The following is a 24,897-nucleotide window of genomic DNA, read 5'->3' as shown; positions in this document are numbered from 1 at the left end:
AAAAAAAAAAAAAAAACCCAAAGCTGGAGGCATCACAATTCTGGATTTCGGGCTATATTACAAAGCTGTAATCATCAAGACAGTATGGTACTGGCACAAAAACAGATATATAGATCAATGGAACAGAATAGAGAACCCAGAAATGGACCCTCAACTCTATGGTCAACTAATCTTCAACAAAGCAGGAAAGAATATCCAATGGACAAAAGACAGTCTCTTCAACAAATGGTGTTGGGAAAACTGGACAGCAATACGCAGAAGAATGAAACTGGACCATTTCCTTACACCATACACAAAAATAAACTCAAAATAGGTGAAATACTTAAATGTGAGACAGGAATCCATCAACATCCTAGAGGAGAATGCAGACAGCAACCTCTTTGACCTCTGCCACAGTTTTTTTTTTCTTTTGACATCTTGAATGTGTTAATTTGTTCTGGCCTCCAATGTCAGCACTTTGATGTCATCATTTTGAATATGTCAATATGTTCTGGCCTCCAGTGTTACTGATAAGTCACCTAGTTAAATCTTATTGATGTTCCCTTACATGTAATGAGTTGGGTAGGTGGGGGGAGGTGCTGCTTTCTAATTCTTGTTTTTGTCATTTGAGATTTTGGCTATGATGTACTTGGGTATGGATCTCCTACTAGGAGTTCATTAAGCCTCTTGGATATGTGAATACATGTTTTTCACCAAACTTGGAAAGTTTTCAGCCACTATTTCTCCTAATTATTTTCTGCTCTTTTCTCTCTCACCTCTCCTCTGGTACTCGTATTATGCATATTTTGGTGCACTTAATGGTGTTCAATGTTTCTCTGAGGCTTTGCTCATTTTTCTTCATCCATTTCTCTCTCTGCTATTGAGATTGCATGACCTCTATAAGTATATTTCTAAGTTTGCTGATTCTTCTGCCAGTTAGAATCTACTGTTGAGTCCTTCTAATAAATTTTGCATTCTCCTTATTGTACTTTTCAACCCCAGAATTTCTTTTCTTTTTTTTTTTTTTTAGATTTTATTTATTTATTCATGAGAGACAGAGAGAGAGAGAGAGGCAGAGGGAGAAGCAGGCTCCCAAGGAGCAGGGAGCCCGATGCAGGACTCGATCCCAGGACCCTGGGATCATGACCTGAGCCGAAAGCAGACGCTTAACCATCTGAGCCACCCAGGCGCCCTCAACTCCAGAATTTCTATATGGTTATTTTTAATATTTCTGTCTCTTTATAGATATTTTCTATTTTTTTAAAGATAATTTATTTATTTATTTGACAGAGAGAGACACAGCGAGAGAGGGAACACAAGCAGGGGGAGTGGGAGAGGGAGAAGCAGGCTTCCCAGGGAGCAGGGAGCCCGATGTGGGGCTCGATCCCAGGACCCTGGGATCATGACCTGAGTGGAAGGCAAATGCTTAACAACTGAGCCACCCAGGCATCCCTAGATATTTTCTATTTGATGACATTGCCATCATAGTTTCCTTTAAGCATAGTTTTTCTTTAGTTCTCTGAACAGATTTATAATGACTGCTTTGAAGTCTTTGCTAAATCTGACATCTGGGTTCTTTCACAGGCAGGTTTTTTTGCTTGCTATTTTTTCAGTGTATGAATCACAGTTACATTTTTTTGCGAGTTTTATAATTTTTTGTTGAAAACTGAACATTTTAAGTAATATATTGTAATAACTGAATGTTGATTACCCTATCCCCTCTCTATGGCTTCTTTTGTTGTTGTTTGCTTGTTTATTTGTTTAGTGATTTGGCTAGAGAAATTTAGTGAGTAGATTATTCTATTTGCTCTGAAGTTTGAAGACTCTACTGTCACTCCTCAGAGGGTACAGTCCTGGGCATTCACACAATTACCCTGGGATAACAAAAGTTTTTGCAGGGTAACTGCTGAAAAGGAAAATCTTCCCTGATCTCTCTGTTATGCTGTTCCCCTGTTATGCTCTGTATTACACCCATCTGTTAAGCTTCACTAATGCTGTTTATCACTCTACTGTTTTTAACAAATTCTGGGGGTAAAAACTGCCGCACAGTCAGATGTAATTAAATTCAGGAAGAGTTATTTTGGGGGGCCAGTATTTGAGGTTTGTTCTAACCCCTGGAAGGTTCTTCTTAGCTGTCTTTCCCCCTGGTTTTCTCTAGTAAACTAGCTGGCCTACAATTAGCTGTTGCGTTCGTATGGCTACCAGCCTCCTCTTGATTGCTTACCACCAAGGTTTTTTTGTTATTGTCCCACAAAACTGAGACCTTGTTCATTCTTTTTCATTTCTATTTTTACTTCATTTCTATTTCCTCTATGTTGTTCTGATTGTGTAGTTTCTATTTATCTCTCATTGACTTCATTAATTCTTCCATCTAACATCCAAGCTATTGTTTTGCTCATCAATGAATTGTTAATTTCAGTTATTGTATTTCAGCTCTTTTTGTTTGTTTTAAGATTATGTATTTTTCTGCTGAGATTTTCTATTTTTTCATTTGTCTTAAGAGAATTTATAATTACTTAATGTATCATTTTTATGGTTGCTACTTTGAAGTTCTTGTCAGTGGTGTCAGTGTGACCAAGTTAGGAGTTAATATTTCATCCTCTGCTTAGTGGAAGCAGGAGGTACTATAATCCAAATTACAGAAAATCAAAGATAAAGAAAAAAATTCTGAAAGAGGGCATAGGAAAAAAAATCACCTTATCTATATAGAAACAAAGACAAGAATTATATCTGACTTCTCTTCAGGAACCATGCAAGCAAGAAGAGAGTGAATTGAAATACTTTAAAGTGTTGGTAGAAATAAAATACCAACCCATAATTCTGTACCTTGTGAAATTATCCTTCAAAAATAAAGGAGAAATAAGGGAATAAGAGTGCCACCACTTGGTACATGGAGTGGAAGGTGGGTGTAAGATCAACTTCTTGGGGCGCCTGGGTGGCTCAGTCGGTTGAGCGACTGCCTTCGGCTCAGGTCATGATCCTGGAGTCCCGGGATCGAGTCCCGCATCGGGCTCCCTGCTCGGCGGGGGTCTGCTTCTCCCTCTGACCCTCCCCCCTCTCATGTGTTTTCTCTCTCTCTCATTAAAAAAAAAAAAAATTAAAAAAAAAAAAAAGATCAACTTCTTGCTCAGCCCACTAACTCCATGGTGGAGAGGGAGAGTCCTAATGGTGTTGGGCTGGGGTAAGATACATGTTGTTAAAGTTTTTTGCTATCCTCTCAAGCCATATTTTTCTCAGTCCTTTGGCTAGGGGAACAGGGTTTTCTTGTAGCGAACCCTAGGGAAGAAAGAGAATCTGATTTCCAAAGCTACCACATTATAAGAGTCAAATGTCTGGTTTTCAACAAGAAAAAATCACAAGGCACATGAAGAAAAAGAAAAAATGCCCATTTGAGAGAACAAAAGTAATCAACAGAAAGTGGCCCTGAAGAAACACAGGCATCAAACTCACTAGAAAAATACTTCTAAAAAAATTCTCTTTGGGGCGCCTGGGTGGCTCAGTTGGTTAAGCGACTGCCTTCAGCTCAGGTCATGATCCTGTAGTCCCTGGATCGAGTCCCGCATTGGGCTCCCTGCTCGGCAGGGAGTCTGCTTCTCCCTCTGACCCTCCTCCCTCTCATGCTCTCTGTCTCTCATTCTCTCTGTCTCAAATAAATAAATAAAATCTTTAAAAAAAAAAATTCTCTTAAAGATATTCAAAGAGCTAAAGGAAAGCATGGACAAAGACAGGAAAGCAAAGTATGAACAAAATGAGAATATCAGTAAAAGACAGAAAATATAAAGACAGAACTAAAAAGAAATTCTGGAACTAAAATTATAGTAACTAAAATGGAAATTTCACAAGAGGGGTTCAAAAGCAGATTTGAGCAAGAAGCAATCTTGAAGATAGGAACATTGAAATGATAAAGTCTGAGGAACAGAAAGATAAAAGACTCAACAAAAGTGAATAGAACCTATGGGAACCAATAGAACACCATCAAGCAGAACAATGCATGCATTGCAGAATCCCAAAGGAAGAAAATGACAAAAAGAATAATTGAAGAAATAATGGCTATGAACCATGAGAGACTATGGACTCCGAGAAACAAACTGAGGGTTTTAGAGGGGAGGGGGTAGGGGGATGGGTTAGCCTGGTGATGGGTAGGTATTAATGAGGGAACATATTGCATGGAGCACTGAGTGTTATACGCAAACAATGAATCATGGAACACTACATCAAAAACTAATGATGTACTGTATGGTGACTAACATAACATAATAAAACAAATTTTAAAGTAAAAAAATGAAAACATGAAACATAAAACAAGGGGAAAAAAAGAAATAAAGAATGGCTAAAAACTTCCCAATTTGTCAAAAGACCTGAATCTACAAATTCAAGAAGCTCAATTAACTCTAAAAGTAGGATAAACACAAAGAGACCCCACATAAGACACATTATAATCAAACTGTCAAATGAAAAAGACAAAGAATCATGAAAAAAACAAAGGAGAGGCAACTCATCACATACAAGAAATTCTCAGTAAAATTATCCAATTTCTCATCAGAAACCTTGGAAGGCAGAAGGCAGTGAGTTGAAATATTCAAAGTGCTGAAATAAAAAACTGTCAACCAATAATTCTATATCCATACAAACTGCCCTTCAAAAATGAAGGTGAAATTAAGACATTCCCAGATAAATAGGAACTGAGGACATTAATTACTCTAGACCTGCCAAGCAAGAGGGAGTCCCTCAGTTTGAAACAAAAGAACCCTAAACAGTAATTTGAAGCTATATGAAAAAATATTTGAAGATCTCAGGTAATAGTAAATACATGGGCAATTGTAAAAGCTAGTATAATTCTAATTTTGGTTTGTAACTCCACCTTTTATTTTCTACATGATTTAAAAGGCAAATGCATATTAATCTATGGTATTTATAAAAATATAGGTTGTGACAATAATAACATAAAATAAGTAGAGCTATATAGAAACAGAGGTTTTTTGGTATGGTAAAAAAGTTAAATTAAGGTACCAATTCAAGTTAGATTTTTATAATTTTGATACAAGAATAAGGATTATGCACAAAAGGAAATACGGTAATAAAAATATTCCACTGCAAAAATCAACTAAACACAGATGAAAGCAATAATGGAGGAAATGAAGGACAAAAAGTCTATAGGGAATATAGAAAACAAATAGCAAAAGTAAGTCACTCTTTAAAATTACTCCTAAGTAATTATTTTAAATGTAAATGGATTAAACTCTTCAATCAAAAGACAGAGATTGGCAGAACAGATTTTTTTTTTTTAAAGATTTTTTATTTATTTGACAGAGAGAGACACAGCGAGAGAGGGAACACAAGCAGGGGGAGTGGGAGAGGGAGAAGCAGGCCTCCTGCCAAGCAGGGAGCCCGATGCGGGGTTCGATCCCAGGACCCCGGGATCATGACCTGAGCCTAAGGCAGACACTTAACGACTGAGCCACCCAGGTGCCCCAGAACAGATTTTATTTTATTTATTTTTTAAAATACCCCCTAAGAGAGGCTTTTTTTTTTTTTAAGATTTTATTTATTTGACAGAGAGAGACACAGTGAGAGAAGGAACACAAACAGGGGGGAGTGGGAGAGGAAGAAGCAGGCTCCCTGCTGAGCAGGGAGGCCAATGTGGGGCTCGATCCCAGGACCCTGGGGTTATGACCTGAGCCAAAGGCAAACGCTCAATGACTGAGCCACCCAGGCGCCCCGGCAGATTTTAAAAAGCATAATCTAACTCTATGTTTTCTGCAAGAGACTCACTTTAGATCCAAAGGCACAAATACTTTGAAAGGAAAAAGACAGAAAAAGATATTCTATGCAAATAGTAACTGAAATAGAGTTGGGATTGCTATGTTAATATCAGACAAAGTAGAAAAAATCAAAACAGGTTATAAGAGACAAAGAAGGACATTATATATTAGTAATAAGTTTCAATAAAACAAAAAAATGTAAAATAATAAATATGTATGTACCTAATCACAGATCCTCAAAATATACAAAGTAAAAATTTACAAAATTAAAGCAAAAACAGACAGTTCTATAACAATAGTTGAAAATTTCAATACTCCACTATCAATAATAGATAAACAACTAGCCATAGGTAAGGAAATAGAGGAGTTGAACAGCACAATAAACCAACTAAAATTAACACATATACAGAATATTCCATCTAACAACACAATACAAATTCTTCTAATGCACACCTGGAACATCAGGATAGATGATATGTGTGACTGCAGTATAAGTCCCAGTAGGTTTTAAAAGTAACTATCATATGAAGTATCTTCTCTAATCACAACAGGATGAAATTAGTATTATACAAGGAAAACTGGAAAATTCACAAATATGTGAAAATTAAACAGCACACACTTAAATAATCAATGGGAAAAAGAATAAACCACAAGGGAAATTAGAAAATCCAGAAGTGAATATGAACAAAAACACAACATACCAAAATTAATAGGAAATTCATAGTTGTAAATGCCTATATTGCAAAGAAGAAAGATTTCAAGTCACTAACCTAACTTTACACCTTCAAGAACTAGAAAAAGAACAAATTAAACACAAAGCTAGCAGAAGGAAGGAAATGATAAAAATTAGGGTAGAGATTTAAAGAATAGAAAAACAACAGAGAAAACCAGTGAAACTAAAATTTGGTTCTTTGAAAAAATAACAAAATTGACAAATCCTTACTAAGATGACAAAGAAAAAGAGAGAGAAGATGCAAATAACTAAAATCAGAAATAAAAGTGGGCATATTATTATGAATCTTGCAGATAAAATCTTGCAGAGAGGATTAGAAGTGGATACTATGAACAACTGTACACCAAATTAACCTAGAATAGACAAATCTCCTGAAACACAAATTACATAAACTGACTCAGAAAGAAAGAAAATTTGAACAGACATAGAATAGTAAGAAGATTGAAACAGTAACCACATATCTCCCAACACAGAAAAGTTCTGGAGAAGCTGGCTGCACTGGTGAATTCTATGAAACATTTAAAGAAGAATTAATACCAATCCTTTTCAAACTCTTCCCAAAAGCTGAAGAGGAGGGAACACTTCCTATTTCATTCCACAAGGCCAGCATTACTTTAGTGCCAAAGCCAGACAAAGAAGAAAGAAAGAGAAAGAAAGAAAGAAAGAAAGAAAGAAAGAAAGAAAGAAAGAAAGAAAGAAAGAAAGAAAGAAAGAAAGAAAAGAAAGAAGGAAGGAAGGAAGAAGAAAGAAAGAGAAAGAAAGAAAGAAAGGAAGGAAGGAAGAAAGAAAACTACAGGCCAATATTCTTCATGAATACAGATGCAAAAATACTCAACAAAATAGCAGATTAAATCCAATAGCATCTTTAAAAAATTTTTTTTTAAGATTCTATTTATCTATTTGAGAGAGAGAATGAGAGAGAGAGAGAGCACATGAGAGGGGGGAGGGTCAGAGGGAGAAGCAGACTCTCTGCTGAGCAGGGAGCCTGATGTGGGACTCGATCCTGGGACTCCAGGATCATGACCTGAGCTGAAGGCAGTTGCTTAACCAACTGAGCCACCCAGGCGCCCCTCCAATAGCATCTTTAAAAGATTATTCACCATGACCAAGTGGAATTTTATCCCAGGAATGCAAGGATGGTTCACATAAGAAATTCAGTGTACATCTATATCTTTGGGGTAAATATCCAGTAGTGCAACTGCTGGGTCATAAGGTAGCTCTATTTTTAATGTCCTGAGGAATTTCCATACTGTTTTCCAGAATGGCTGTACCAGCTTGCATTCCTACCAACAGTGTAAGGGGGTTGCCTTTTCTACACATCCTTGCCAACATTTGTTGTTTCCTGTCTTGTTAATTTTAGCCATTCTGGTGTGAGGTGGTATCTCATGTAGTTTTGATTTGTAGTTCTCTGATGGCAAGTAATGTGGAGCATTTTTTCAAGTAGTGAAAAGAAGGGGCACCTGCACCCCAATGTTCATAGCAGCAATATCCACAATAGCCAAACTGTGGAAGGAGTTGAGATGTCCTTCAATGGATGAATAAAGAAGATGTGGTTCACATATACAATGGAACATTATTCAGCTATCAGAAAGGATGAATAGCTACCATTTACATTGACATGGATGGAACTGGAGGGTATTATGCTAAGTGAAATAAATCAATCAGAGAAACACAATTATCATATGGTTTCACTCATATGTGGAACATAAGGAATAGTGCAGAGAACAATAGGGGTAGGGGGGCGAACTGAATGGGAAGAAATCATTGAGGGAGACAAGCCATATGAGACTCTTGACTCTGGGAAACAAACTAAGGGTACGGAAAGGGAGGTGGGTGGAGGGATGGGGTAACTGGATGATGGGAATTAAAGAGGGCATGTGATATGATGAGCACTGGGTGTTATATTCAACTAATGAATCATTGAACATTATATCAAAAATTAATGATGTACTATAACTTGGCTAATTGAATTTAAATTTAAAAAAAGAAAATCAGTATACTATATCACACTGATAGAATGGAGGAAAAAAAAGATGATCATCTTAATTGACATAGAAAAGGCATTTGGCAAAATCCAACACCTTTTCATGATAAAAACTCAGAAAACTAGGAGTAAAGAGAAAATTCTTCAACATGGTAAAGGTTATTTATGAAAAGCCCATAGCTGATATTAAATTCAATGGTAAAGGCTAAAAGTTTTCATCCTGAAATCAGGAACAAGATAGGAACACCCATTTCACTGCTGGAAGTTCTAGTCGGAGCTACTAGACAAGAAAAAGAAATGAAAGACATTCAAATTGGAAAAGAAGAAGTAAAACTATCTCTCTTAGAAAGTGACATGTTCCTATTACACAAAATCCCAAATAATTCACAAAAAAGCTAGTACACCTAATAAACAAATTCAGCAAATTTGTAGTATACAAAATAAAACCACAAAAATCAGTTGTGTTTTTATATACCAGCAATGAACAATCAAAAAAGAATTAAGAAAGCAATTCAATTTTCAGTAACATCTAAAAGCATTAAATATTTAAGAATAAATCTAACCAAGAAGGTAAAAGACTTATACTCTGAAAACTACACAACATTGCTGGGAGAAATTAAAGAAGACCTAAATACATGGAAAAATATCCCACATTCATGGACTGGAAGACATAACATCATTAAGATGGCAGTACTACCCAAAACAATCTAGAGATTCAATGCAATTACTACAAAAATTTCAACTGCCTTTTTTTTTGCAGGAATGAGAAGTTGTTCTTCAAATTCACATGGAATTACAAGGTGCCCCAAATAACCAAAACAATCTTTTTTTTTTTTTTTAAGATTTTATTTATTTGACAGAGAGAAACACAGCGAGAGAGGGAACACAAGCAGGGGAGTGGGAGAGGGAGAAGCAGGCTTCCCGCTGAGCAGGGAGCCCGATGTGGGGCTCGATCCCAGGACCCTGGGATCATGACCTGAGCTGAAGGCAGACGCTTAACGACTGAGCCACTCAGGCGCCCCACCAAAACAATCTTAAAAGGAATAAGAATAAAGTTGAAGGTTGCATACTTCCCAACTTCAAAACTTGCTACAAAGCTACAGTAACTAAATCATTTGGTACTGGCAGAAGGACAGACATATAAATTACTGAAATGGAACAGAGTAGAGTCCAGATAGACCTTCACATATATAATCAATTGATTTTTGACAGGTGTGCCAAGACCATTCAATAGGGAAAGGACAATACTTTCTCCAAATCGTGCTGGGAAAACTATCCACATACAAAAGAATGAAATTGGATCCTTACCTCATACCATATACAAATGTTAACTCAAAATAGATCAAAGATCTAAACATAACAACTAAAAAGATACAACTTTTAGAAGAAAATGCTGGGGAAAGTCTTCGTGACATTGGATTTAGCAACAATTTCATGGGTATGATTCCAAAAGCACCAGCAACAACGAATAACATATGTATTATATACATGTTTATATATTATTATTTCTATACTTTTGTTGTATAAGTGTGTCCTAGCTTTTGTGTCTTTATTAGACATACCTTCCTCACATTGACATTATAAAAATATTCTCCCATATTTTCTTCTAATTCATTTAGACGCTTTATCTACTTACAATCCATTGTATATGGTATGAATCATGAATACAGGTAGTAGAGGTGTGAATGTATTTTTTTCCAAATAGCCATCCACTTGCCCCAGTAGCCCCTGCCAAGCTCTGGGTCTTTACCACTTATTTTGTAAATTGTCTTAATCTTATATTCCTGAGCCCTGCACTTCAGTAATCAAAACTCCACAGGAGTGCCATAATAGATAAAAATGAAGAAAGCATAGCTTGCAAAACATACACTGACTCACAAAACAAACTACCAAACCAAAACTATGATGTCCATCACTAACTCTGTACAACTCTTGTAACACCAGTTTGTTCTGACAGACCTAAATGTGTTCTAGATAGAACCACAGATGAACCAGCCCAAGAGTAACCTAAAGAGACTTGTACATTCTAAAAATAGACCACTATTTGTTATAGTTAAGTCCCTAATTTATAAATTCTGAATAATCCCTACCAATACCATCCTATGCCCAACTCCAGCCCCCAGACATCCCGTAGCAGCCCCCGCCCTACCCCATTCTGAGATGCCCCACACAGTTCCATATGGTCTTTGTGCTCCCCTTTTGCAGAGTAACAAATATGACTTTGACTACAGGTGTGTTCCTGATGGTTTTTGGGCAATGACTTTATCAGTTTTTAAAATTATAACACAAAACCTGAAAACAAAGATAATACTATCTCTTGACCAAAAAAGGTGACAACTCTCTGAAAACAGAGGACTAGGACAAGAAGCAGTTAATGGAAGACGTGGCCTCAGACAACAGCCACAGCCCAGAACCAATGCAGAATTCCACCTTAGACAGTGAGAACCAGAACAAAGGTTTTCTTGCCCCATAGTGATGAAGCCAAGAGCAGGAGCAGCCCAAGGACAGCAGAAAGGAAGACCAGAGAAGCACTTCATCAAAATGAAAAACACTTGTTCATCAAAAGACACTGATAAGATTATGAATAGACCACAGACAGAAAATGCTTGCAAAGCTTGTATCTGACAAAGGATATGTATCTAAGAATATATAAAGATATAACTCAAGAAGACAAGCAGCTCCATTAAAAAATGGGCAGAAGGGGACGCCTGGATGGCTCCGTCCGTTAAGTGGCTGCCTTTGGCTTGGGTCGTGACCTCGGGGTCCTGGGAGCGAGTCTGCATCGGGCTCCTTGCTCAGTGGGGAGTCTGCTTCTCCCTCTGCCTGCTGCTCCCCCTGCTAGTGCCCTCTCTCTTGCTCTCTGACAAATAAATAAATAAAATCTTTAAAAAAATGGACAGAAGATTTGAAAATGTGCTTCCCCTAAGAATGTATACAAACAGCAAAGAAGTACATGGACAGTGTGTAGCATGTCAAATGTCAATCTAAGCCACAGTGAGATAACACTACGCATCTACTAGAATAGCCGAAATTAAAAAGACCATCTGCACCAAGTGTTGGTAAGGATTTGTGTAACTGGAGCTCTCAGTGCTGGTGGCAAAGCAAAATAGTACAGTTACTTTAGAAAACAGTATGTCAGGGGCACCTGGGTGGCTCAGTCGGTGAAACATCTGCCTTCAGCTCAGGCCATGATCCCGGGGTCCTGGGATCGAGTCCCACATCGGGCTCCCTGCCCAGCGGGAGTCTGCTTCTCCCTCTCCCGCTCAACCTGCTTGTGCTTTCTCTCTCTCTGTCAAAAAAAAAAAAAAATACCTCTTAAAGAAAACAGTATGCCAGTTTCTTACATAAAGTTATATATTTACTTACTGTATTACCCAGGAATTCTACTCCTATGTATTTATCCAGGAGCACTGAAGATTTTATACTTGAATGTTCATAATAGCCCCAAATTGGAAACAACCTAAACGCGCATCCACTGGTGAGTGGAGAAACTGTGATATGCCCATAGAATAGAATACAAATTAGCAATAAAAAAGAGTACAACTTTGATACATGATGCCTAAGAACCTGGATGAATCACACAATCCATATGCTAAGTGAAAGAAACCGGACAAAAAAGGTTACATTCTGTATCATTCCATTTATAGATATTCTGGAAAAGGCCACATTATAGAGCAGAAAACCATCAGCAGTTGTCAGAAGCTGGGGGTGGTGGTGAGGGGATTTACTGCAAAGGGCCGTAAGGTGACTTTACGGGGAGACAGAAATGTTCTATATTCTGGTTATGGTTGTGGTTACACAACTATATACCTTTTTCAAAGCTCATCAAATTATACAATAAAAATCATGAATTTATTGTATGTAAATTATGTCTAAGTAAAGCTGTTTTTTAAAAGCTATTCCTTAGCTATCAAAATTACAGATGCACATATCAGATGCACATATCCTTGGGCCCAGTAATCCCATTTCAAGAAACATTCTACAGATATACTTGCACATGTGGTATAATTTGTGCACAGGGTAATCATGGCATTGTTTGTGATGCCTCACTAAAGGGGAATGGGGTAGTTAGTGGTGGGGATGGGAGGGAGACGCTTTGCTTTTGTACATTTTGGATTTTGAATCATTGAATGTATTCTTATTTATTTTTTTAAAAAGAAACTATTGGGGCACCTGGGTAGCTCAGTCCATTAAGCATCCAACTCTTGGTTTCAGCTCAGGTCATGATCTCAGGGTCGTGGGACTGAGACCCCCATCAGCTCTGCACTCAGTGCGGAGTCTGCTTGTCCCTCTCCCTCTGCTCCTCCTCCATCCCACCCCCCCTCAAATAAATAAAATCTTTAAAAAAAAGAACAGAATTTTTTTTTAGCAATTTCCATGGTCCAGGTGAGAGGTGCTGGTGTCCTGGTCAAGGATTTCCTCCCCTCAGGGCAGCTGCGTATTTATCACATGACCCCAAGCAGGTCATTCCCCTTAATCTCCACATCTGTGAAATGACTCCTTGTTCCTAGAGCCTTCGCTCCTCTCTGGCTGAGTATCATCCTCAGTTTTTCAAAATCCCAGGGTAGCCTCTGAAGTTTGGTTCTTTATGCCACCTTTTCTGTCACACTAGGTTGACGGCACCCTAGGTTGGGAAGCAGTAACTTTTCCTTGGTGCCCTGCGGGACCTGGCCCGGGGAGGGGTGCTCGGGCTGCTATTTGATAGTGTCACCACCAGATGGCAGCATGGCTCTGTTCCCAGAGGCCAGGTCTTAGATGCTGGATCTGTCCAATATGGTAGCCACTAGCCACAGAATGGTTATTGAGCACTTGAAATGTGGCTAGTCCTAATTAAGACTGTTTTACATGTAAAATACTCATAGGATTTTGAAGACTGAATATGAAAAAAGAACATAAAGTCCCTCGTTAATAATACTTTTACATTGGGCACCTGGGTGGCTCAGTCGTTAAGTGTCTGCCTTCGGCTCAGGTCATGATCCCAGGATCCTGGGATCAAGTCCCGCATCGGGCTCCCTCCTTGGGGTGGGGAGGCCTGCTTCTCCCTCTCCCACTTCCACTGCTTGTGTTCCTGCTCTTGCTATCTCTGTCTCTGTCAAATAAATAAATAAAATAATATTTTTACATTGATTACATATTGAAACAATATTTTAGATATACTGGTTTACATAAAATACAATAAAATTTCCACCTTTTTTTTTTAAGATTTTATTTATTTATTTGACAGAGAGAGACACAGCGAGAGAGGGAACACAAGCAGGGGGAGTGGGAGAGGGAGAAGCAGTCTTCCCGCCGAGCAGGGAGCCCGATGCAGGGCTTGATCCCAGGACTCTGGGATCATGACCTGAGCCGAAGGCAGACGCTTAACGACTGAGCCACCCAGGCGCCCCTCCACCTTTTTTTTTTTTTTAACTCTTTTTAATGCGACTCTTAGAAAACTTGAACTTACACATGTGATTCACATTATATTTCTACTGGACAGTGCTGGGCTTAGACTCTCTGTAGAACCTCCCTCGCACAGAGCCAAGGAACTGGTGCCCCTGCCTCTGCCCCAAGATGGACAGCCACATGGCACATGGGTGTTGCAGAACTCCTTCCCCATCACAGAGGTCCAGATCACAGCAAGGCCCCGATCAAGAAGGAGCCTCTGACCATCCTTGACTGCTCCTCTCCTCAGTCAGGTCTCATGGGGAATCCATGGGGGAAGAGGCCATCCCCAGTGGGCACTGGCCGGGCTGGCCAATATGCAGCACTTTTCCTGTATTCTCTCACTGACCCCTCCCATCAGCCCAACTTCAGTGAAGGAATAGGATCAGAGGAGTGGAGAAATCTGCCCAAGTTCCCCAGCGGTGACTCACAGAGCTGTCACAAGATGTCACTAGATGCAGACTGTCTTCCTCTGCGTCACCCTGCTATCCTAGCAAACCCACTGGGGCCACAGAGGAAGGAAGGAACTATCCTTCTACATGCTCCTGAATGAGCTAGAAACCTGGACTGCCAGTCATCTCAGTTCTGCTCATGGGTTGCCTGTGATTTCCTGAAGGCAGAAATTGGGCGGCTTACCTCTCAGGCGATGCCCAAATACTGAACAAGGGGAGAATAGCTGCTTTGTGTCCTCAGACCACACTGTCTGTGAGTGGGACATACTAGAGGGAAGACTGGCCAAGGGAAGCCCAGAGCAGAAGGTTCTCCTGGAGGCTGGCTTCATGCCAGACCCGGTGCTATGCACTTTTCTTACATTATCTCATTTAATCCACATAGGACCCCACCAAAGTAGGTGCTATTAACCCAAATTCACAGTTGAGGAAACTAAACCATAGAGAGATCTATGTGGACAAGCAGGAGAAGCTGAGACCTTGTGGTCATAGTCTGTGCCTTTCTTGGGTCTTCAGTCTCAGCAGTGTGAGTGTGCAGACATTACCTTCCTGATGGTAGGTGAGGCTGGGTCTTGCAGAGCCCACGAGGGGCATGAAGAGGGAGGGGAACATCTAGAATCTACTCTGAATGACCTCTGAGATGGTTGGAGCAAAACCAGGAGAAAGATGCCCAGCAGGGAATGCAGATGCCCATGTCTTTTCCTTTCAAACCACTTTGGTAGATTCTTCTTCACCTACTGAATAAGAGCCAGGTATCCTAGACCTACACTTATGGTCCCAACAGTCCAGCTGTGGATGATACTCTAGCCTCACCTTCTACAATACACATCTTTCATGCAGCCCAGTAGCCTGCTCCCGCTTCACACACATGCAACCTTGCTTACCTGTCCCCTGGCCTCTGCTCCCATTATGTTCCCCCTAGAAATGTTCTCTCCCACACAACCTGCAACAGCCCTCTCTGTCTTTGCCTGTCCTTAGCTTGCCCACTGTTCAAGGCACAGCCAGAGCATGCATGGGCTAAACATAACAATTAGGTGTACTTGACAGACAGGTAAGTTTTGTGCAGGACTGTCAGGAGACTTGAATGCTAAGATAATTAATCTAGAGAGAGCTCCTAGCATTGAAGAACAAGCAAAGGTTTGGGGGCAGGAGAGAGACCTTAAAAGCATGGTCTTTTGGAATACGAGGCAAAGGTGAGGCAGAGAGCCCAGGGAAGCTACTCAGAGACCACAGAACTCGGTGATTTCAAACAATGCCGAAGGCATCCCAGATGCGGGTTCCAGTCTAGTCCTGATACAAACCAACAACATGGCCTTGGCAGGTCACTTCTGGTGTGACAAATACACATCACAAACATAGTATTTAATTCTTACTATTACTCTGGGATTATATGCTATTTTTATCTCCAGCTTACAAATAAAGAAGCTGGGGCTTTTGGATGTTGTACTATTTCTCTAACACCACATAGCTGGTAAGGGTTGGTAGCAGGAATCCATAGGCCACATCGTAATAAGAATAGCACAGATGCCTAAAGTGCTCATCTGGGACATCAATAGATACTAAACTTCAAGTGATGGCCCTGAACCAAAACATGGAAGTACCAATGGAGAGAAGACCAAGGCTCCACAGTTATTGAAGCTGCAGGAAAAAAGCACTTTATCATTAGCAGTAATATATGTCTGTGGACTGTACATGTTATAGAGCTCATTCACATCCATTATTCCAGAAGAATCTCCTGAGAGATTTGTGAGCAGAATTTAAATTCCCTGCTTTGCAAGAAGAGAAGCAGAGGCGTTTCTGGTAGAGGGTCATGCCACTCCTGCGCAACGTTCCACAGTGCCTTTCCCACTGCTATCAGTCAGGCTCGTGGGGAGGAGGTCAACCAGACCCTCCTCAGCTTAAGCAAAAGGGAAGGATGGCAGGATGACGGGGTGGCAATGTCCCTGGACCTCAGCATCAATTAAGACTGGGACTCAGGAGACACCAAGATCTTCCATTCCTGATTAGGACATAAAGTCATGGGGAACTATCTCTCTTACCCTTAAGATCAATAACATCAACAAAAGCCAAATACCCTACAAAATCATAGGTTTAAAAAAAATGATGGGAAAGGAAAAAAAGAGAGGGGGGGAAACAAACCATAAGAGACTCTTAACTACAGAGAGCAAACTTAGGGTTGATGGAGGGAGGTTGGGGGGGGATGGCTAAATGGCTGATGGGTATTAAGGAGGGCACTTGTTATGATGAGTACTGGGTGTTATATGTAAGTGATGAATCACTAAATTCTACTCCCAAAACCAATATTATGCTATATGTTAACTAAAATTTAAACAAAAATTTGAAATAACAACAACAAAATGATGGTTTAGCCCATCAGAAAGCTGAGGTCACCAAGAAACCTACTAAGTTAAAATACAGAAAGTGACAGAGTCCTCTTGAAAGAAAAGGTACCCCAGTTATTTTATCATTGCAAGAGCCGCATGAAGAGGAGGAGGGTGCCATAGATATGGGTAGGAAGACTTTCTGAAAGCCAAACGGGGGCTGGTTTGACAATTTAGAATCTTCAGTAGCACCAGATGTAAAGGGAGCCTACAGCCACTGCACAGCTGTTTTCTTTTTCTTTTTTTAAGATTTTATTTATTTATTTGACAGAGACACAGCAAGAGAGGGAACACAAGCAGGGGGAGTGGGAGAGGGAGAAGCAGGCTTCCCGCCTAGCAGGGAGCCTGATGTGGGGCTCGATCCCAGGACCCTGGGATCATGACCTGAGCCGAAGGCAGACGCTTAACAACTGAGCCACCCAGGTGCCCCCGCACAGCTTTCACTGAGTGCTTCAACAGGCTTTCACTGAGTGCTCTTGAGAAAGACTGGGGGCAGAGGATGTGGTCCATATATACAATGGAATATTACTCAGCCATCAGAAAGGATGAATACCCAACTTTTACATCAACATGGATGGGACTGGAGGAGATTATGCTAAGTGAAATAAGTCAAGCAGAGAAAGTCAATTATCATATGGTTTCACTTATTTGTGGAACATAAGGAATAGCATGGAGACATTAGGAGAAGGAAGGGAAAAATGAAGGGGGAGAAATCGGAGGGAGAGATGAACCATGAGAGACTATGGACTCTGAGAAACAAACTGAGGGTTTTGGGGGGGGGATGGGTTAGCCCGGTGTTGGGTGTTAAGGAGGGCACGTTCTGCATGGAGCACTGGGTGTTATACACAAACAATGAATCATGGGTCACTACATCAAAAACTAATGATGTATTGTATGGTGACTAACATAATATAATAAAATTAAATTAAATTAAAAAAAAAGACTGGGGGCAGAGCAACAGAGCTGAAAGAGACTTCCTCTGAGGCACAGACACTCACAGATGGCTGAAAAACATAGAACAAAAAAGGAAAACAGAAGAACTCCACAGGAACTGTGGCCATTACACTAGGTATGGGGCAGTGGTGGTCCACAGAATGGGGACAGGTCAGGGAGACAAGAGAATTGGCCAAGGGGGCAGGCAGCATTTGCCGAAGTCTGGGGGACAGTGGGAGGACTGAAGGGACTCTAAGACACTGAGGATCTTACAAGAAATAGGAGGCAGTGGCCTCCACAGCTGTCAGCTTCAACAAAGGAAGGACTCTTGACCCAGAATTGGCCCCGATAGTGGAACAAACAAACAGAAACTAAAATAACAAAAACAGCTGACTATTTTAAGGAATCTAGTGGAAAGAGAGAACGACATGAACAGTGGGGAATTTTGGCATACAGTTGAAAGCTTTTTTTCTTCAAAAAGAAATGCTAGAAATAAAAGATACATCAGAGAATAAAAAAATCTTTCAATGGACTTACCAGCATGATACAGCAAAGAATAGATAAACTCAAGATAAGTCAACAGAAAGTACTCAAATTGAAACACAAAAAGTAAAGAGTAGAAAAATAGTGTTAAGAAGATTTTTTAATGAATAATAATACATCAAAAACAAGTGGGTTTATCCCAGAAATGCCATTCACTTAACATTTGAAAGTCAATGTAAAACCCCATATTAATAAGCTTGAAAGAGGAAAAAAAAGATCATTTAAGCAGACCCAGAAAAAGTAATTGATAAAGTCTAATCCACTCATAATTTGTAAAAGCTGTCAGCAAACTATGAACAGAAGGAAACTTTCTCAACCTGTGAAACCTATAGTTGATAACATACCGAATGAAAACTTTCTCTTCTAACAGCAGAAACAAGACAAGGATGCCCAGGATGTTCACTCTCACCACTTCTGTTCAATGCTGAATTGGGGGACAGTGGAATAAGTGCAAAACAATAAATAAAAGGTATCCAAAATGGAAAGGAAAAAGTAAAAATGTCTTTGTTCACAAATGGCATGACCATCTATGTAGACAATCCAATGATTAATTCCAAGGAAACTAATAAGTTTAGCAACTTGCCAAAAAGATTCTTTTAAATGTGTTTTTATAATGAACATTTTTATAAAGAATGATCAGAAATTAAGTTTATCACGGGGCACCTGGATGGCTCAGTCGTTAAGCGTCTGCCTTCGGCTCAGGTCATGATCCCAGGGTCCTGGGATCGTGCCCCGCATCGGGCTCCCTGCTCTGCGGGAAGCCTGCTTCTCCCTCTCCCACTCCCCCTGCTTGTGTTCCTGCTCTCGCTGTGTCTGTCTCTGTCAAATAAATAAATAAAATCTTAAAAAAAAAAAAAGAAATTAAGTTTATCACAATAATATTTATAATATCACCAAAAACAAAATTCTGACAGATAAATATGAAAAAATATCTGTAAGATCTAGAACTACAAAACATTGCTTTTAAAAGATGTTTTAAGGGGCACCTGGGTGGCTCAGTCAGTTAAGCATCCAACTCTTTTTTTTTTTTAAAGATTTTATTTTTATTTATTTGACAGAGAGAGAGAGACATCAAGAGAGGGAACACAAGCAGGGGCAGTGGGAGAGGGAAAAGCAGGCCTTCCGTGGAGCAGGGAGCCTGGCACAGGGCTCGATCCCAGGACCCTGGGACCATGACCTGAGCTGAAGGCAGATGCTTAACGACTGAGCCACCCAGGTGCCCCAAGCATCCAACTGTTGATTTCGGCTCTAAGTCATGATCTCGGTTGTGAGATCAAGCCCTGTGTTGGGCTCCATGCTGGGTGCAAAGATTCTCTCTCCCTCTCCCTCTCCTCCCACCTCCCTGTCTTAAAAAAAAAAAAAAAAAAGACATTTTAAAAATACTTTGTTCATGTATAGGAAGATGCAATGTTATTAAGATGTTAATTCTCGGGCGCCTGGGTGGCTCAGTTGGTTAAGCCACTGCCTTAGGCTCAGGTCATGATCCTGGAGTCCTGGGATCGAGTCCCGCATCGGGCTCCCTACTCAGCAGGGAGTCTGCTTCTCCCTCTGACCCTCCCCGCTCTCATGTGCTCTCTCTCTCATTCTCTCGCTTTCAAATAAATAAATAAATCTTTAAAAAAATTTTTTTTTAAAAAAAGATGTTAATTCTCCCTAAATTGATCTACTGATTCACTAAAACTCCAACCAAAATACCAGAAGATTTTTTTTTAGGAATTGACAAGCTGATTCTAAAATTCATATGGAAATGCAAAAATCTAGAAGAATCTAAACTACTTAAAAAAAAAAAACAGAACAAAGTTGTAATTTCAAGACTAAGAAAATCTAATTTCAAGACTTACTAGAAAGCCACAACGATCAAGACAGTGTGGTGTTGACATCAAGATAGACAAATAGTAAATGGGACAGAATTGAGAGTCTAGAAATAGGTTCACACATATACAGAAAACTGGGTTTTGACAAAGATACAAAGGCAACTCAGTTGATAAAGGATAATCTTTTCAACAAATAGGGCTGGAATAATTATATACCCATATGCAAAACAAAAAAAAAGGAACTTCAGTCCATACCTCCCACCATATTAAAAATTAATTCAGAATATAGACCTAATCAGAAAACCCAAAACTATAAAATGTACAGCAGAAATTCAGCACAGTTATAGGATACAAAATAAAATACAAAAATGAATTGCATTTCTATATACTAACAACACACATTTGGAAACCAAAATTAAAATCACAATACCATTTAAAATTTTTCCAAAGAAACTGAAATAATTAGGTATAAGTCTAATTAAACATGTATAGGATCTGTATGATGAAAATTATAATATGCTGATAAAAAAGAATCAAAGAACTCCTATAAATGAAGAGACACACCGTGACCATGAACTGGAAAACAACACAGTAAAAATGTCAATTTTAGGGGTGGCTGGGTGGCTCAGTCGTTAAGCATCTGCCTTCAGCTCAGGTCGTGATCCCAGGGTCCTGGGATTGAGCCCTGCATCCGGCTCCCTGCTTGGCGGGAAGCCTGCTTCTCCCTCTCCTGCTCCCCCTGCTTCTGTTCCCTCTCTCGCTGTGTCTCTCTCTCTCAAATAAATAAATAAAATCTTTTAAAAAAAAAAGTCCATTTTACCTAAATTCATTGTTAGGTTCAGTGCAATTCCTAGCAAAACCCCAGCAAGGTTTTGTGAATTTATTCTAAAGTTAAATGGAAAGGCACAGGACCTAAATAGCTAAAACAATTAAAAAGAATAAGAAAGTGGGAACTTACTATATAGTTACAGTAATCAAGACAGTGTGGGGCTGGCAGCAGGTTAGATGCATAGATCAACAGAAGAGACTAGAGATCCCAAAATAGATCTATTTGAAATACCCAACTGATTTTTTACAAAGGTGCAAAAGTATTGCGATGGAAGATTTGCTTTTTTGGCAAACAGTGCTGGAGCAATTGGACATTCCTGGGGAGGGAGGGAATGAATCTCAAACTAACCCTTACACCTTATATAAAAACTAACTCAAAATGGATCACAGACTTAAATGTAATGCATAAAACTTTTACCAAAAGAGGGGGAGAGAGAGAGAGGTGGAGGGGGAGGCAAACCATAGGAAACTCTTGACTGGAGAACAAACTGGGGGTTGTGGAGGAAGGTGGGTGGGGGAGGGGCTGAGTGATGGGTATTGAGGAGGGCACTTGTGATGAGCACTGGGTGTTGTATGTAGGTGATGAGTCACTAAATTCTACACCTGAAGCCAAAAAAAGGAGAAAAGGCTTTGAGACCTAAGACAAGGAGGATTAGGCCTAGAATTCTTAGCCTTGACACAAAAAGCATGATTCATAAAAAGGAACTTTCATAAATTGAACACAATCAAAATTTTAAACTTTCACTCTGTAAAAGAGAATAAAAAAGCAAGCTACCAGCTGGGAGAAAATACAAACCACAAATTCAACAAAAGACTTGTATCTAGAATATCTCAAAACTCAAAAGCAAAAAAAATCAAACAACCCAATTTTTAAAAAGGTCAAAAAGAAAAAAACATTTCACTGAAGAAGATATACAGATGACAAATAAGCACATGAAAAGATGGTCAATATCATTAGCCATTAGGGAAATACAAATTAAAACTACAATGAGGTATCACTATACACTTATCAAAACAGGCAAAATAAAAGTAGTGTTAACACCAAATGCTGGGGAGGATGTGAAAAAACTGGATTGCTCATGCATTGCTATTGGGAATGTAAAATGATACAATTACTCTGGAAAAGAATATGGCAGTTTTTTTTTTTAAGATTTTATTTATTTATTTGAGAGAGAAAGAATGAGACAGAGAGAGAGCATGAGAGGGGGGAGGGTCAGAGGGAGAAGAAGACTCCCTGCTGAGCAGGGAGCCTGATGCAGGACTCGATCCCGGGACTCCAGGATCATGACCTGAGCTGAAGGCAGTCGCTTAACCAACTGAGCCACCCAGGCACCCAGAATATGGCAGTTTCTTATAAAACTAAGTATGTCCCTACCATATGGCCCAGAAATCATGCTCTGTAGTATTTATCACAAAGAAACAAAAAATTATACTCATACAAAAACATGTGCATAAATGTTCACAGCAGCTTTATTCTTAACGGCCAAAAACTAGGAACAATGAGTGAATGCTACTCAGCCATCAATAGTAACACAGCAGCTTGGATGGATACAAGGGAATTATGCTAAGTGAAAAAAGCCAACCTCAAATGGTAACATACAAATAATTTCACTTAGGGGCACCAGGGTGGCTCAGTTGGTTGAGCATCCAACTCTTGGTTTCAGCTCAGGTCATGATCTCAGGGTTCTGAGATTGAGCCCTGGGACAGGCTCCACACTAAATGGGGAGTCTGCCTCCCCCCCCTCTCTCTCTCTCTGCTCCTTCCCCTGCTCATGCACTCTCTCCCTCTCTCACTGAAATAATTAAATATTTTATTTATTTATTTTTAAATATATTTTTTAAAGATTTTATTTATTTATTTGAGAGAGAGAGACACAGCGAGAGAGGGAACACAAGCAGGGGGAGTGGGAGAGAGAGAAGCAGGCTCCTGGCTGAGCAGGGAGCCTGATGTGGGGCTCGATCCCAGGACTCCGGGATCATGACCTGAGCCGAAGGCAGATGCTTAAGGACTGAGCCACCCAGGTGCCCCTATTTTTAGATATCTTTAAAAAATAATTTCACTTACATAATATTCTGGAAATGCTAAAATTATAGAAATGGAGATCACATTAATGATTATCAGGGATGAGGAAGAGGGAGGAAGAAAGGTAGCTGTGGCTATAAAAGGACAGTGATCCTTATGATGAAACTCTTCTGTATCTTGACTGTGGTGCTAGTCACATGAATCCACACATGTGATAAAATCACATAAAACTACACACACACATGCACACACACAAATGAGGGCCTGGAAAACATGAAATCTAAACAAGGCTGATGGGTTGTACTGATGTTAATTTCTTGGATGTGACATTATAGTGCAATTATGTAAGACGTTACCACTGTGGAAAATGGGTGAAGAGTATTTGTGATCCCTCTGTATTATTTCTGAAGTTGCATGTGAATCTACAATTATCTTAAAACAAAAAGCTTAAGGAACAACAACAACAAAACCTTATAAATAAAACACAAGAGAAAATCATTATGACCTTAGGTTAGGCAAAGATTTCTTAGATACAACATCAAAAGCATGATCCATAAGAAAACCAATTAATAAATTGGTCTTCATCAAAATAAAAAACTTCTGATCTTCAAAAGACCTTGTTAAGAAAAATGGGAAAGAAACCACTGGCTGGAAAAAAAAAATGTATCTGCAAATCAAATATCTGAAAAAGAACTCATATCCAAATGTAGAAAGAACACTCAAAACTCAATTAAAAAGGACTCATATGACTCATTTCTTAAAATGGGCAAAAGTTTGAACAGAAATTCTACCAAAGAAGATGTACAGATAACAAATAAGCACATGAATTAGAAACTCAACATCATTAGTCATTAGGGAAATACAAATGAAAACCACAATAAATACTACCACAAACCTATTGGAATGGCTAAAATTGAGGGGGCATGAGGAAACATTTGGAGATGATGGAGTGATGGTTTTATGTATGGCATACATATGTAAAAACTTACTAAATTTTAAATTTTATATCAAATTTTAATGTATACTTTATCAGATTTAAAGTGTATGTTTTAAATATGTGTTATTTATGCTAAATGAAATAAGTCAGTCAGAGGAAGACAAATACCATATGATTTCACTCATATGTGGAATTTAAGAAGCAAAACAGATGAACATAGGGGAAGGGAAGGAAAAATAAGACAAAAACAGAGAGGGAGGCAAACCATAAGAGATTCTTAACTCTAGGAGACAAACTGAGGGTTGGAGGAGTGGTGGGTGGGGGAATGGGGCAACTGGGTGATGGGCAATAAGGAAGACACTTGATGTAATGAGCCCTGGGTGTTATATGCAACTGATGAATCACTAAATTCTACCTCTGAAACTAATAATACAGTATATGTTAATTAAATTGAACTTAAATAAAAAAAATTTAAAATATGTGTCATTTATTACATGTCAATTATTATTCAATAAAGCTGTTTTTTAAAAATGGAATACAGCCTCTGAAGCATGTGACACAATATCAGTCTAACCTATGTGTTGTTGAAGTACAAGAAAAAGAATGGGACAGATGAAATATTTGAAGATATGATGGCCAAGATTTAACAAAATTAGTGAAATATAGCCACCCATGAATCCAACATGACCTATGAAACACAAACAGATAAATGCAAAGAAGTCCACATATAGTCACAGTCTAGTCAAACTGCTAAAAACAAAAGATAACAAAATTGTGAAAGCGGCCAGGGAAAAAAAATAAAAGACATAATACATGTACAGGAACAGTGAGAAGAAAAATGACTGACATCTCATCAGAAGCAATGACAGCCAGAAGACAATGGAAGCACATCTTTGAAGAGATGAAAGACAGACTGTCAGCTTACAATTCCATATCCAGTGAAAATACTCTTCAAAAATGAAGGCAAAATAAAGATACTATCAGACAAAGGCTGAAAGATTTTGTCTCTAGTACACCAGACCTATACAAGATGTGAAAAGTCCTTTAGGGTAAAAAAGAAAGGATACCAGAGAGAAACTCAGTTCTACAGGGAGAAATGAAACACCA

At 39.2% G+C, this 24,897-nt stretch overlaps 1 protein-coding gene across 1 annotated transcript in view; it reads right to left on the bottom strand.

The window, feature by feature from the left end:
* Nucleotides 1-24,897, bottom strand: part of ZNF169 (zinc finger protein 169) — a 125,419-nt gene that overhangs the window by 62,378 nt on the left and 38,144 nt on the right. The window contains exon 4 of the mRNA XM_081802726.1: nt 11,604-11,747. The gene's annotated coding sequence lies outside the window, so the exon portion shown is untranslated. The remainder of the gene's footprint in view (nt 1-11,603; nt 11,748-24,897) is intronic.

The sequence above is a fragment of the Leptonychotes weddellii genome, chromosome 14 (genome assembly GCF_054177405.1).
Source record: "Leptonychotes weddellii isolate Sample4059 chromosome 14, ASM5417740v2, whole genome shotgun sequence".
Classification (NCBI taxonomy): Eukaryota; Metazoa; Chordata; class Mammalia; order Carnivora; family Phocidae; genus Leptonychotes; species Leptonychotes weddellii.
The sequence above is the reverse complement of the archived record's forward strand: the minus strand, read 5'-3'. Positions and strand labels throughout refer to the sequence as shown.